Consider the following 13,245-nt stretch of genomic DNA (forward strand, 5'->3'; position numbering starts at 1 on the left):
GGGGCCGTCGTCCTCCGGCCTGCCACTACACCAGCCCACGGGGCCACGTTTGGCTGTATTCTGCCTAAATCCACGGAGCCACCGCGGCGTAACTGTGGGTCATTCAGATGAATTGTCTGCTTTCCCAGAAACAAGGCCGTCCTCCTTGTAAGTGCCCTGTGCCCGCATCAAAGGAGCAGGGGAGGGTCTGCGCGCGTCAGCAGCCAGGGCCGGGGCCGACGCTCAGCCGCTCAGAGACACGGGCACCGGCCACGCCAAGGCCACGGAGGATGCGTGCGGCTGCCGTGCGGGAGGCATGCGTGTGCCCTGGTGAGGATTTGCAGGTCACGGCCTCCACGGAGGCCTTGTCACCTCCCACGGAGCTCCTATCCTGGGAGGGACACATGTCAGGCTGTTTGGGAGGGTGCTGGGCCTCCATCCCGGGGGGGGTGCGGGGGTACAGGTGGCATGTCCAGGGGGCTCAGCGTGCACGGTGTCCAACACGCACATTGGGTCAGGGGCGCACGGCTGCGGTGCAGGGGGCCGACTTCTCCCGCGGAGAAGGACTCACCGGACCCCTCACGAGGGAGCAGCAGCCCTCCACCGAGGCGGGTGCCTCCGACTCCGACTCGAGCAGGCAGGGGGCGGGGGGTGCCGGCTGGGGCCCCGCCCCCCATGCCGCTGGTCCCCGAGGCGGGGCTTCCCGGCCCAGCTGTGCTCACGTCCACACACGCACCTCCCCACGCTGCTCGCGGTCACGCACGCACAACACCTTGCAGTGTGTCAGTACAGAAGACCCAGGACAGACGCGGAGCCGCTGTCCGTTCCCATCTACCTCTCGTTTCCCGGCCTCCGCACCTCCTGCTCCTCATCCTCAACACGCTGTCACCGCCGTCCGGGGCCTGGCCTCCTCAGACCACATCATGGTGTCGGCCACCCCCCCCCCCACCAGGAGCACCCACCACAGCGTCAGCAATGCTGACTTTCAAGTATTACGAGACTCGATGTTTTCAGTGAAGGTGTGAACTTACACAGTCAGTGACAGATGGCGCAGAGGGTTCCCGAGCCCGCCCTCGGCCCCACCGGGAGTCTGTCTCTTGTCCGTGTTGCCGTGACGCGTGTGCCACGGCTGATGAACCGTATTGATCCCTCGTCATTTCCTGTAGTTTGCCTGTGGGTCTGCCTCGGCGTGTGTTGTGTGGCCTGCGGGGCCGGACGAGTGCAGAACACGTACGTTTGACATGATAGTATCGCACTGAGTATTTTCAGTGCCCTGGAAGTCCCCTCGGCTCTACCTGTCGCTCCCTCCCCCCACCCCCCGGCACCCACTGGTCTTTCTGCTGCCTCTGTAGTGTTGCCTTTCCCAGAACGCCACAGACCTGGGATCCTGCTGTCCGGGCGTCCAGAACGCAGACGGACTTCTTTGAAGACTCATCCGTGGACTTTCCTGCCCCGATAGCTCACTCCTTCGGGCCCAGATGATACCGTCTGTGGGTCGCAGACTTGTTCGTCCTTCACTCCCTGGGGAAGGCCTTGGTTGCTCCCGAGTTCTGGCCCTTGTGAACAGAGCTGCTCAAATGTCCATGTGCAGGTTCTTGTGTGGACATAAGGTTTCAGTGCCTTTGTGTGAATACCAAGGAGCGTGGTTGTTGGGTCACGCGGTAAGGGTAGGTTTAGTTTTGTAGGAAGCCACTGAGCTGTCCTCCAAAGTGGCACCCGTTCTGCGTTCCCGGCCGCCCCCGCGGCTGCACACCCTGGCCGGCATCCGGCACTCGCAGTGTTTGGGGCTTTAATCATGTCGGGAGACGCACAGTAGTGCGTCGTCGTTTTGACCTGCAAGTCCCTAATGACAGACGACCCGGAGCATCCTCTCAGATGCCCACGTTCCAGCTGCGCACCTTCTTGGTTGACGTGTCTGCCGATCTGTCGCCCACTTTTCAGTCGGGCGTCTCTCTTCTCACTGAGGTTCGAGCTCTTCGTGTGTTCGGGACGCAGACCCTTCGTCAGACGTGTCTTCTCCCGGCCCGCGGCTGGTCTCCTCGTTCTCTCGTCTCTGTCCTCCAGGGACCGGGCGGTCTGACGGTCCGCGAGCGGCACTTTCTCTGCTCCTGCTCTCACGGGTCGCGCCTCTGGTGGTGCATCTAAAACGTCACCACCAAACCGGGGCCAGCCGGGTCTCCTCTTACTCCGTCTTCTAGGAGGTTTACGACGCCGCATTTGCCACCGAGGCCCGCGCCGCGTTTGGAGGCCCGCGCCGTGGGGGCTGTGAGGTCTGCGTCCCGCTCCTCCTGCCGCGCGCGCGCCCCGCCGGGCCGGCCCAGCTTGCTGCGGAGACGGTCTTCGCGCCTCTGTCCGAGGGCAGGGACCGTGCTCCTGCGGGTCTGTCTCGGCGGCTCTGTCCTTCCGCCGGCACCGCGCCGACTCCATTACCGCGGTGTATGCGAGTCTGGAAGCCGGCGGGTGGCGTCGTCCTGGACTTTGTTATCCTCTGGGGCTGTGCTGGCCGTTCTGGGTCTCTCGTGTGTCCGTGTGATGCAACCGCCGGCGGGAGCTCTTTACTGTGTTCACGGGTCCTGCGGGAAGAACTCACAGCTTGACCCTGTCGAGTCTTCCTGTCTGTGCGCGTGGACTGGACTCTGTTCGGTGCACATAAATGCAGGCTTTACTGGAAGTCTTCATCCAAGTCTAGACATTTTCCTCGTGTGGGTCTTGGACATATTCTGTTAGAGTCATACCTAAGGTGTTTTTTTTAAATTTTTTGTTTGTTTTTGGGTGCTGATATAAACGGCATTGTGTTTCAAATTTCAAATTCCGGGCTTTCATGGCTGGTTTGTAGGAAACGGACCGATTTCGCATATCCCACAGCCTTCCCACGCTCACTCACGGGATTCTCTGCACAGAGGGCCACATCTAGGAGCGCCCCCCACCCCGGGCCCAGCGAGGCCAGCACGCTTGCCCTGTGCCCCTGGCTTTGCTGACCCACGTCGAGCCACCTTGTCCAGGACCGTGCGCATGGGTGCCCAAGGCGGGAGGGCGTTGTGAGGTGCGCTTGCCAGCTGGGGGCTCTGGCCGGAGGAGATGACACAGAAAGCCTGCCCTGCCCCCACATGCACACTCTCTGTGTCCTCGCATTTTCCACCCAAACTTCGTGCCGGGCCCATGCGCGTGGGAGCAGGACGCTTGAGGTATGCAGACCCCAGGGCACCCACGTCCACTACCCTCATATCCCCCCTTCCTGCTGGCCTGACCAGAAAACTGAAAATACAGAACGTAAGTGACATCTCCGCCTTCCGTTCCCGTCGGGCTTGGGGCAGAGGCTCGTGATCCATCCCTCGCGAGATCCTGACTTTCATTTTACAACATCCCAGAAAGGACTTGATGACCCTCTTATCACGGGGAAGCCAAGTCCGGAGGCATAAAATGATGATAGCTTGCTAAGGTCCCTGGGAGCCGAAGCCGGGAAGGAGCCGCTCCCATGGGGGCCCCAGCTCTCGGGCTGGCGTGAGGGCGAGGCTTCGGGGGCAGCTCCCAGCCAGCCCGCCCTGCAGGCTGTGCCCTCGCCGCTGACGCTCCTGCATCTGGCGCGGATGGCGGGAGGCGGGGGACGCAAGAGCCATGGCCGTGAGGAGTGTCCCGGTGGCGCTGTCTGCCCACACCCGTCAGTCCAGCTTCTCTCAGGACCTGGCGCCTGTGCCGGGCTCCCGGGCTGGCGGCCGGCCTGTGGTCTTCCCACCTCAGGGAGTCCTTTGTCCTCCCGCGAGGTCGCATCCGTACCGAGTCAATAGTCCCCAGCATTTCTCGCTGCTCTGCGCCCGGGCAGCAGCCCACGACAAAGTCCCAGCTTCGGGAGCGGGCGCTGGGAACACCCTGACAGCAGAGACCACAGGGCCACGGCAGCCCGCACGAGTGCCCACGGGCTCCTTCACGGCACCCTGGGACCTTGCCCACCTGGTATCTGCACAGAAGGTGTCCTCGGAGAAAACGGCCTTACTGGAAGTCTCACCGGAAGGTGTAAAGGTCGCTAAGACCTGAACTTGCCCCCGCCACGGGAGAATCTGTTCATGAGAGCCCTGTCGCCTGTCCGCGGCCACACTTCTGCCACACTTCTTGCCCTGGACCCTCAGTTCTGCTCAGACCTGCTCCAAGTTCACCGGAAGACTGATCAGTAGAAACTGAAATCAAACATCCAGCCGGAAGGATTTCTCAGATCTATGAGTTTATGTCTTTCGCCAAACTGGGGACATTTGGGACCATGACTTTCTCAGATTTTTCTCCGCCCCGTGCCCCTCGCCTCACCTCTGGGACTCCATGGACACACACATTGGACCTTCAACACTGTCCCACTGGGCCCCGAGGCTCTGTTCACTCCTTTTTTTGTCCCTGTCCCTGAGGTGGGACCACCTCCAGCCGTCGGACTCGGAGAGCCCAGTCTCTCCCCCCGTCTCGGCTGGTCGGCCTCTCTGTCAGATCTCTTACTTCAGAGATCGAACTCTTCAACTCTAGAACTTTCATTTGCTTCTTTTAAATTTCTTCTATTTTGGGGCGCAGCACACTGCAGCACGTGGGCTGGCCACATGTTTCTGTAGATCAAGTTTCCTGGGGCAGAGCCGTGACCACCGCTCCCTGTGTAGGGACGGTTCTCGAGACGGCTGAGCCGCCGCCGCAGGCACGCTGGGAAGCCCGAAACCTGTGCAGGTCGCTGTCTGGCTCTTACGGAAGGAATGTGCCGACTCCTGTTCTGTTTTGCTACCAAGCTTTACCATTTTCTAATCCCGTAGAAGTGTATTTTCCTTTACATCCTTGAGCGCGGTTACAGTAGCTCCTTTGAAACCCTTGTCTGCTAAATCCGATGTCTCGATCATCTCGAGATCTCCGTGGATGTGTGGGTCCCATTTCCTGCTCCTTCATTCTTGTGGCAATTTGGGAGTGTTCCCAGGACACCACGGCTCCTGTGTTGTGGTGACTCTGTGTTTGGTTATGTTCCTCTGGAGAGCTCTGATTTGTGCAGAGCTGTTTGCTGCATTGCCATTTGACGAGGAATGGACCAAAACTGTAGTGACGGGAGGTGGGGGCTTGTCCCTCTCGTGTGCAATTCAGGGCTCAGCCAGGAACACAGCAAGAGTTCATGCAGAGAAGGTGATTTGGCCTCACGCTGCCCAGCTGCCGCAGCCGTGCCCATCCCTGTCCTCACTCTGTTCATCCAATGAGACCACAGGATTCTATTTGAGTTTTAACTGCTCCACAAGACCCTGGCTGGGGCTTGTCCTTGGGAAAAAGCCATAAAGAACAGGGAAGTCAGAAAAACAAACACAAAAAAGAAAACAGGCCGCCCCTTCCTTCGAGGTCTGGAGCCCTCCGGTGTCTCTTTCCATGTCTCCACGGTGTTTAGCCGGCTGTTCTCCAGGGATGGATGGTACAGGGGGTCCACCCCACCGGTGTCTGGCCCCAAAGTTATAATTGTCAGAGATCCTGCTCTCAAATCTTTATTTAAGTTAGAGCCACCATGAAATCATAAGAAAGCAAAGCCTAAAGCACGTGATCCTTTATACTCGGAACGCTCTAGAAGCAGCCTGCCGCAGAAGGGGTGAGAAGGAGGGAGGGCGGTCAGGGAGAATGACGCCAGCGTGGACGGCCTGACGAGCCGTTGGCCGGACGCTCGTGAGCTCACTTGACAGCACTTACTGTTCATTGTGGTGCGTGTCTGCAGTTACATGTGGGATTATCGGTAACATCTGCCGTGTGGCCTTACTGTCTTGCCCACCCTACGAGGGACAGCCTGTGGGGCGGACACCTCTGAACACAGGAGGAGGCTTTTCTATAAATCAAAGCGCTGCTCTGGGTCTCTCCCTAGTGCTTGAAGCCGGGGCCCAACCTTCCTTCTCTTGTTCACGGCGGCTCGGAACGGAAGAAGCTGCTGCTTCCCGGAGAGCTATTAACAATTCCCATTTGTTCTGAAGATTTTATTTATTTATTTGACAGACAGAGATCACAAGTGGGCAGAGAGACAGGTGGGGGGGCGGGGAAGCAGGCTCCCCGCTGAGCAGAGAGCCCGATGCGGGGCTCGATCCCAGGACCCCGAGACCGTGACCTGAGCCGAAGGCAGAGGCTTAACCCACGGAGCCACCCAGGCGTCCCAACAATTTCCATTTTTTAATTAAAAAAATGGACAAAGTCTGCTTGAGTTTTGTGAGTCGGCAACATTTAAAGTGTTGTTTGGTTTGTGAGCAGCAGGGCCGGTCCTGAAAGGACCCCGTTGCTCTCGGAGCTCGGCTCCGGGCCCCGGAAGCAGGCCCACCCCGGGGAGCGGCCGGGCTGGCTCGTCTGACCACAACTCGGAGCACTCCTTCGCGACACTCTTGCGGCCACGGCCTGTGGGTCAGCGAGGTAGTATTTGAGGACACTGTCGATATCTTCACCTCCTGCCCAGGGTTGGCAGCGGACACACTTACTGTAACCCCCACCTGCTGCCTCGTGAGGGGGCATGGAGGTCGGAGCGAGGGGGTCTGCGCCTCTCCTCGTGGAGTGGGGAGGGGGCCCAGAGGCAGCCCCATCCTGGGAAAGTGCTGGAGGAACCCCACACTGGTCTGTAGAGCGAGTCCTGGGACCCACCTGCGGGGGTGCGTGTCTGTGTCTGTCTGTGTGTGTCTGTGTGTCTGTGTGCGTGTCTGTGTCTGTCTGTGTGTGTCTGTGTGTCTGTATGTGTGTCTCTATGTCTCTGTGTGTGTCTGTGTCTGTTTCTATGTGTCTCTCTGTCTGCGTGTGTATGTCTCTGTGTGTGCACGCGTGTCTGTGGACCTTGGTGTGTGATAGTTCAGGTCCAGCCCTGACCTGCTCGTGTTACTGAGTGAAGGGGTCCCCCGGGTGTGCCTAAGCGCTCCCCACTCTTCTCTCGGGAAGGTCTGCCCTGCTTGGTCTGGTCACCCTGTCGGGCAGCGTTCCTTCGGCTCGGCTCGGACACGTTAAAGTAAAACCAGAGGATTTACTGTGCTCTCGCATTTGCGTGGACTCAGCTGAATTTTGTTAAGATCCTTGGAGGTGGTGGCCACGGTAAGGCTTGACCCCGGGGGCCCAGCTGCGTCCCGAGGAGGTGTGACGCCGTCGGCAATGACCTTGCTGCTCGGTCGGGGTGCGCTTCAGCAGCGGCTGGCCGGCCGGCGGGCACCTCCTGACCTTCCCCACCGTCCGGGGCTCCGTAATTACAGCTAAACCCGTGTGTTCCCGCGCCGTTGCCTTCCTCAGCCGGGCGTCTGTGCTTAATTAGGTGTAACGCTCCCGGCCTCAGCTGTCGGTTAGCTGTGGGTTACTGTGCCCTTGCTGGAAGGCACCGGCCACAGCGGGGGGGCGGGGGGGGACCCCACCTCACTCCCCGCCCCCGCCGCGGTCTACGCTCCCTTGGCCCACTTTGGCGTTGTCCTCTCCTGTCCTTGTCACTCTGTCGTGTCCGTCCTGGGACTGTGCACACGTGCTCTCCTGCATTAGCACCTCAAATATTTGCTGAGCGGGCGTGGACACTGGTCAGCCGCTGCCCCGCGAGCGTGTGGGGAACCGCCACTGTTCTGCAGATCTCCGTCCCCGTTGTCGCCCTGCCACTGCCAGGCCCAGCGCGTCTCACAGCACAGCTGGTGCGTGTGCGGGACCACTGGCTACCCTCCCCCTCGGCGAGACACACGGAGGGAGAGGTCAGCTGCTCCTCGAGGTCACGGCTCCTCGAAGCCTTTCGCGCCCTCTGCCCTTCCAGCCGCCGGGGTTGGCTTCTCCCCAGCAAAGGCAGTGGAATCTTGACGTGGAAGGTTGCACCGCCTGATTGCTTCCCAAGGTCACGGCCACCCTGAGGGCGCGTGGCCTCTCTCTGTGTTCGCAGCTTAGGTTCTGGGGCAGGCCAGATGCGGAGGCCCCAGAGCTCCAAGTTTCCTCTCAGGGTTGCCTTTGATGGGTCCTGTCTTTGGAGGTGAAGCAAACAAGGGTTGGGAGGGAATTAGGATCTTTCCATCCACTGTTGTAGTCTTGGTGGCCAAGCCCCCCGGAGCCCGTGGCCCCTGCAGCGTGGACTGAGGTACTGTGTTCTGCTGACAGGGACCGTGGTGAGGCGCCTGGCACCCCGTTCCTGCTCTCCGAACCCCTGCCCTGCCCTCCCCGCTCCCCAGAGGCCCAGACCAGCCAGCAGGGCTGCAGAGTCAGGGGGCTGGGCTGTAGACAGAGATCCACAGCCCCCACCCTGCGTCGGGGATTTCCATGGTGACCCAACGATGTACAGCGTTGTGGGAAGGGTTCGCCCCAGCTGGGAGCCGCACCCCTGCTGGGTCCATCCAGGTTCCCAGCCCGCACCGGGAGCCACAGGGCACCTCCGGCAGAGCTCGGCTTACCGGCTCCTAAAATGCCCATTATGTGCTTAATGGCTGAACCACCAGCAAATTGCCACTTAGAATCAATCAAGTCTTCCACTTAATTAGCTCATTACAATGCAGCCGCCGTCTGAAGGGTCACAGGTGATGGGGAGAGCCGCCCACAGGCCCGGCCAGTCTCAGGCCAGCCACCCTCGCTCTTGAAGAATTCCCAACCAGAGACCCCGGCCACTCGACGCTGTCCCGCTCCCTCCCGACAGGCAGCCGTGTGCCAAGCCTGGAAGGAGCAGCTCCCGTGGGGGCCAAGCTGGAGCCCAGAACGAGGGCCCCGGGGCTCCCCCCACTGCTCACTGCCACGCTCTCGGCCCACAGGACAAGGACGGCAGCATCCCACCCCGATCGGTAGCTCTCGTGGGCCCATCGGAGGCTGAAGGCTGACCCCGCATCAGCGAAGGCAGGGCGCGTGAGGCCGGGTCCCAACAGGACAGAGAAGCGCCTGGCGGCCGTGCCGATGGTGCAGGGAGGGGAAGGGACCCCACCTGGCCGAAAACGTGACCCAGGGAACAGAAGGAAAGTCCCCACAGAGCTTACGTCCCAGGAAAGCGTCGGCGCAAACGCAGACATTCCAGGGGAGAAGGAACAGGGAAACGGTTCGGGAGGGTTTTCGTGGGGGAAACACGTGGTGTGAGACCAGAGGCAAGTGCAGGAGCGGGATCGCTTAGCGTGAGCAGCTGCCGACCGGAAGGCCCGAGAGATTGCCGCGGGCGCAGGGACCACAGGGACCAGACGACAGGTGGGGGGACAGTCTGGAGAATGAGTGGTGCGGTCTGGGGGCCACCGACCCCAGAGGGGAGCTTCCCTTGCCGGCCAGGGGCGCGCCGCCTTCTGCCCCGGGGTCAAGGACCGCGCTGGGTGTGGGCCGTGGACGCACACCTGAGACGGGCCGCCGCGGCGGGCGGTGGGGAGCCCGCAGGAAGCCGCCCCACACGGAGGATCCGAAGGGCCACCCCAGCACTGGGGGAGACGGGAATCGGCGTGAAGACCTGTCCTGGCTGCAGGGCTGTTCTCCCGGACGGAAAGGTTCTCCCGACAGACGGACCGGACAAGCAAACTGGCGCCCGTCGGGGTGAGCTGCAGAAAACCCAGGCCACCCGTTCCCTGCTCTGGGCTCGCTCAGAGCCCAGAGCCCCAGCGTGTGCGACCCCAGGACCCCGCCCGGCGGGCTGGTCCCGACGAGGGCCGCCGCAGGAAGACGCGAGCCGGCGGGCGCAGAGAAGGAGCCGGAAGGGCGGTGTGAGCGCAGAGAAGCGAGGGAATTCGGGAGCGGACTTCGGTGCGGGAGACTCTCTCTGCGGTTAGGCGCGTCCTTCCGTTTCACAATGATTTTTAAAGGTTTTCTTTGCTAAAGCCAAGTGGAACGTTGAAAGTGGGTTAGGAAACCCGGACGTACAAACGGCTTATTCTAGGGCACTGAACTCAGAAGCCACGAAAGCGAGGCCGGCAAGTTTCCCTACACGGACGTCTGCGCCACCGAAACCCCGCGCGGGAAGGGAAGACGTGAGCGACGGCGCCTCGACCTCGACGGTGCAGGGACCGGCCCCGGGCGCGAGCGGCCTCGTCCCCGAGCGAAGGAGCAGCGCACGCCGGGAACAAGCAGCTCGCAGAGAGGGACGGACGGTCCCCCGGGCGTGGGGAGATGCTCACAGCTCCCTCAGAACAGGACAGTTACACCAAAGCCGCCAGCAGACGCCGCTGCGTGCCTCCCCGGCGCGTGGGCAGCCGCGTCCCCCGCGTGGGCAGCCGTCACAGGTGCGTCTCTCGGTCGCGGACACTCTCTGGACTGAGACACGCAGGCCTGCGAGCCCCCCAGCAGCACATGCTCACGCGGTGCGTCCAGCCTCGGGGCGCCGGAGGTCGGGACGGCCGCGCCTGTCCGCCGCCCCGTGTGTGCGCTTAGGGCTCTCGGTGAGTGAACAGCTCCGCGCCCTCCCCGCCCACTTCCTGGGCTGACTTCGGAGCGGGAGCGCCGGGTCTGAGGTCCGCTCGCCTCTCATCCATCCGTTTCCCAAGTTCACAAGGTCGTCTGGTGACGGCCGCCGCACAGGGGTGCGCCTGAGGGCTGGGCCCTGCCGTCCATGCCGTGTCCTCCTGTTAGACAAACCGGGTTCTGGGCACCAGCGGCGAACTGACCAAACCAGTGTCCTGTGTGAATCTCTAACTCGGGGAGAGACTGTGACTAAAGCCTGAGTCCTCAGCGGCGTGACCTGAGGCCAGCTCTGGGGCTTTCCAGCAATCCGAGGGCATTCGGTGCCCCCAGCCTGACGCCACCCGCGGTGCTCAGAGCTCGCGAGGACACGCCGTGGACCCCATCCTCGGAGAGGCCCACGCGCCAGTGCTGCTCGGTGGCCAGCCCGGAGAGGCACTGTCCTGATCCTGGAGAGGCGAGAGGGGCGTCTAGGAGCTTGTCACAAGTGTGACCCCTTGCGCAGCCCGGCCAGGGGCACACCTTCTAGAAAGCAGGAGCGTGGTGGGCAGTACAAGGAGCCCCTGTGGCCTTGGGTTTGCGGACAGTCGTGGGGGCAGGAGAGGGCATGGCGTCCACCTCAGAGAAAGGCACCCCTGCCCGCCGCCCTACCGAGGACAGAGATACAGGCCAAAGCTGAGTGCGACCCCAAGAGGGCCCCGCCTGCAGGGCCACCGGCTCTGGACAGGGGCCAGGGGCTTCGTTAACACAGCTTCTGGGTGCCAAGCCCGCTGGGACAGAGGGAGTTACGAACCCGGCTGTCTCTGGACATGAACAAACGAACAGAGAGGCTCCCAAGAGAGGGGACCCGTACCCCAGACCTTGCTGTGACAGCCCCGTGCTGGGGTCTGTTAGAAAGCAGAGCCCTTGAAGCCTGGGGTCCTGACTGTGGGAGCAGGGATAACCCAGCAGGGCCCAGGCTGGCAAGGGCTTCGGGCGCTGCTCCCTCGCCTCCCAAAGCATCGGGGAGCCCCCCGCTCCCGACAGGCTTGCTGGCTGCCAGCCCCTTGAGCCCACCTCTGGGGCACCATGTGCCACCAAGGACCGGGGCCTTGGGCCGGCTGTGTGTGAGGAGAGCCAGGCCCGGGCAGCCCAGTGCTGGACACCTGTCCTCCCCGGCCCACCCCGTGCCCCTTCCAGGCTGAGCCCACTCCCCCTTCAGGCACGCAGGGCCAGGACGCCCCAGTGAGGCCAGAACCTCCGGACGTTCTCCTGCGACTGGCTGGCGGCCCTGAGGGCTTCTAAGGAAACTGCCGTCCGTCATTCTGGGCAGCCACTGCCTCGTGCCATTTGTCACACTTGCCCCGGTGTGGTTTGGTAATCGTCGGTCACGTGGCAGTGTCAAGGTGCCGGCCTCCCTCCATGGGCCTTCCTTCACCGGCCTCCTGGGAGGCTCTGTCTTGGGGAGCAGGGACGCTGTCTTCCCCTGAGCAGTGTGAAAATTTTCAGAAGGAAGAGCGGAAGTTGACGGGAGTCGGGGAGTGCGGCCGTGGCGGGGATCCAGGAGAGCCGAGAGCCTTCAGGGCGTGGGAGCAGGGATAACCCAGCAGATTCTCAGATCCCAGAAGCACTAACCCCTTCTGCCTCCACACGCAGAGGCCTGGTCCTTCCCAGAGCACGGTGACCAAGCGCGTCGGTGACCCTGGGGCACACCAAGAAGGGTCTGTTTGGGCCGCTGGCACTCTGCTTCTCCAGCAGACGTGGGGGCCGTGCAGGAGGGACAGAACTAGCCCTCAGGGAGTCCCCTCCAGAGCCGGCATCCGACCCCCATGATGACCCCATCGTTCAACAGGCCAGGGAGGGAGAGCAGCGCTCAGGCAGGCAGCCTGGAGGGAAGGGCAGGTGAGACCAGAACCGTCCGGGCCCAGTGGGCCGGCCCCCCAAGATAGGCCGGGTCAGCGGGCAGCTGGGACTCCTCAGAGGACAGCCCTCCTTTGGCTTTCCAAGAAGGCTTCTCCATGCACAGAGCCTTGGCGAAAGGGAAGGGAATTACCCCAAGTCTCCCAGAGGCCGCTGGAGCCAGGCTCTCTGGTCCGCATCCCAGTCGTGGTGAGGTCAGGGTCAACATCAGGTTCTCCTCACTGCTCCCCTGAGTCTCCAAACGGGAGAAGTGGTCCCCCATAGGTCTGTGGGGCTGGCTTGCTCACCCCTGGGGCCCCACTGTCTCCTCCACCCCTGCAAGCTCGCACAGGGGCCATGGAGCTAGTGTCTGTGGGGGACCCGCGAGACCCTGACCCCGAAAGCTCTATTCCCAGGGGACTGTGTCCTCCAGAGAGCCAGGAAGGGGCTGGTCCCCCCAAGGCAAATGCTGTGAGGCCTCAAGCCGGGCACGGGCTCCAGCACCTCCAGACGAGCTGGATGAGGTCGGAGGGACGATGGTCGCAGCGGGCAGCCCCGTTCAGAGGGCCGGAAGGGGCCATGTGGGCCCCGGGGGTTGTGGGTGCCCTGGGCTCTGCCCCCCAGCTCAGGCCTTCTGTTCTCAGGACCTGGGGCCGCCCCTCCGGACTGACTGTGTCACGGGAGGCCGTCCCTGCCCCCGAGCCCACCTCCTCACCAGTCTTGTGGGCTGCCCAGGGGAGAGGCGAGTCCCCGGGGCAGCTGTCCCTGGGCCCTGGCCCCGAGGGGACCGCATGACTGGGGCCAGAGGGAAGCATCCACAGACCCAGATGTCTGTCCTGTGAGCTGGCAGAGCCCCTGCCAGGCTGCTGGCCTGTGCGTCCACAGAGCCCCCCGGCAGACCCCAGAGAGGTGGCTGGCTCGACCCCCTCCCAGGTGTGAGCAGGGAGGCCCAGGAGGTTGGTCCGTCCTGCAGCCGCTGCGTTTCCAGAGGGAAACCCACCTGTGGGGGAAGGGGCTGCAGGGGCCCCGGATCCGCCCAGTCCACGTGGAGGGGTCCCCGTG

At 62.7% G+C, this 13,245-nt stretch overlaps 1 protein-coding gene across 2 annotated transcripts in view; it reads left to right on the forward strand.

The window, feature by feature from the left end:
- SLC9A3 (solute carrier family 9 member A3) overlaps positions 1-13,245 on the forward strand; it is a gene marked incomplete at both ends in the record, with an annotated part of 42,005 nt that overhangs the window by 14,813 nt on the left and 13,947 nt on the right. The gene's annotated exons all lie outside the window — the stretch shown is intronic.

The sequence above is a fragment of the Martes martes genome, assembly GCF_963455335.1.
Source record: "Martes martes genome assembly, chromosome: 5".
Lineage (NCBI taxonomy): Eukaryota > Metazoa > Chordata > Mammalia > Carnivora > Mustelidae > Martes > Martes martes.